Below are 2,490 nucleotides of genomic sequence, written 5' to 3' on the forward strand. Positions count from 1 at the left end.
CTGGCGGCCCGGCTTGCTGCCGAATCGCTGTGTGGCCCGGCTTAATTGCTTAAAGCTTTCCTTTTCCCCTCGCTGCAAAGGCTGGAGCGTAGTATTTATCTACTCTGCAAAACTTTTATGAGAATTGGTACAGTTTTGTAGAATTCCTGAATAACAGGGATCACAATAGCTGCGGTGGAGCCAGACTTCGCAAACCCAAACGCCTGCGCTGTTCGCCTTATTTACGCGCAGTCTCTGCAGGCAGGAATTGTGCTCCTCTGCCTCCCACCGATCCCAGCGGCAAGTGCTTCAGACCGCTCAAAATCCAGCTGAGGTGCAACTGCCCAGCATGCCCCGGGCACTTCGGCCTCCACCTCCCTCCCTCTGTGTCAGTCCCGGGCACCAGCAAGGAGCCCGGGTGCCACTGGAAGGCAGCTGAATGCAGCTCTCTAAACCACTCAGGGACTTTGCACTAGTTTATATTCCTCCGGAAATAAAAAGGAGGCACTGAGAATTTCCCTGGGGAAATTTTCCATGGGGAAAACCTCCTCATTTTCCTGCCAGATAGTGAGCTGGGAAGAGTAATTTGAAACAGGACAGGTAATTCCCACCTTCCCCAAAATATCCCTTCAGGTTTTGGCCAGCCCTTACGTACTGTGAAGCCAGCAGTGTCACATCATATCCTTGAAGACTCCTCTTACAGGCAACATTTAGGATCGCATAGTAATAGTAATGACAAATAGAAATGATAATAATATTGTGTTTACCTCACAGTGTTAATGTTCAGCTGAACAGTAGATGCTGCAATTGAAAACAACCAAAAAAATGCTTCGTATGCAGAGGAAGCCTTATGCAAGAGGTGGATGAGTGCAGGTTAAACTGCAGGAGCCTCCTGCTGAGGAGCCTGGACTGCAGTGCTCAATGCCCGGGCATAGCTCCTTTTCCTTCTTCCCTCCCCTCCAGTGCATGCCAGTCATTTCAGTTTAGATGAAACAGCCTTTTAGAAAAAAATAGCAAGCCAAACCCAAGTATCCATTGTTTTCTCCAGCCTGTCCCTCCAAAAGCACTTTGCTTTAGTCCGGTGAGTCAAAAGGTATTGCTCCCTTACTCAGCATTCCCATTGGCATTGCTCAAGAGGAGACCTGGCAGAGAAGTAGCGTGGACAAGCCCTGAAGATTGCACCGGGACTCGGTAGCTCATTCTCGGGGAAACACCGCATTAGCTGTTGGGACTTCAGGCTTGGAGACTGTCTAAATGGTGGCTGTTATTTGCTCGGGGCCGATGGAGCCTGCGTGAAGGTGCCACCCTAAAGGGAACCGCAATCTGAAATAACCAAGTGGAGCAAAACCGGGCTGGCACACGCAGCAATGGCAAGTTCCCACCGTAGCACTGCAGTTACGCAGTTGGCATGTGTTAGGTTTCTGCACTGTACAGGAACATAAGCAGGTATATGTGTATAGCTTCAAAACACTAGCTACAGCCCTCTGGAGCTCCACAGGTTTTTTAGACATGAAAGACAGAAGGGTTTTGCTTCTATAAAGTGTGAAACAAGTTTGGAGACCAGAGCAGAGAAACCAGAAAAGAGGTGAGATGCGTGGCAGGGTGTAAGGAGCAGAACCCTGTACAAGGGGAGACGAGGAAAGATACTCCTTGTGCAGGTATTAAGCAGCTGGATAGCCATAAGGGAGCTGGCAGAAAAGCCAGTCACAGCCTCTCTGGCTCCGCTCTCCCTGCCCCTGCTGCTGAGGGCACACTTCCTGCAAAGCCCACACCTGATAAACGACAGGAGCACACAGCAACAGGGAAAGGATTCAGCCCGGGTCCAGATGTAGTGACGGGTCCAGGTGAAGCTGCTTAATAACCCTGGAAGTCACTGGCTTTCAGGTGCTGGAGCCAATCTGAGGGGAGAGGTGTAGAGACGGGATCCTTCCTTCCTTTTGGTTCCCATCAGCAAAGGCCAATGCTGGTGCAAATTAACTAATACTGCACATTTTTAAAAGGAAGCAAGGCCCCCTATAATATTGTTTCAAGCTTGCTTCTAGCAACTGGCCAATATCAGCTTTGTTTAAAGGTTTTCTTCACCTCTCACTCAACTCTGCTTCTCCAAAAAAAAAGGGCTAAAGTCAAGGGAGGCTCCGGGCTGACTCACTTTTCTCAGAGGAAGAGTTTTTCCTCCTGCTGCTGCGGTCCCTTGCTCCCATACCTCATGGGTCTCTGCATTTCAATGCAGAGCCTGTGCTCCGCTAAAATGCACTGCAAACTTTCAAAGAATGCATCTGTTTATATTACCTCTCCCTGGCCCAACATCCTGTTTTGGGAAAATAGCTTCTATAATGAGAAGCCGGGGAAAGCGAAGAAATGATTCTTCATGCGAGAGGTGAAGGTCTTCCTTTCCCCCTTAGCTGCTTTTCTATTTTGGGGGTGGACTCTTTCTTCCCCCAGAATTACTGCCTGGAGAGAACAGTGGCTGAACCCAGTAATCCTCTCCGCGCCGGCACAGGCGGTGCCCTC

This window comes from Aptenodytes forsteri, unplaced genomic scaffold (assembly GCF_000699145.1).
Source record: "Aptenodytes forsteri isolate BGI_AS27 unplaced genomic scaffold, ASM69914v1 Scaffold82, whole genome shotgun sequence".
Lineage (NCBI taxonomy): Eukaryota > Metazoa > Chordata > Aves > Sphenisciformes > Spheniscidae > Aptenodytes > Aptenodytes forsteri.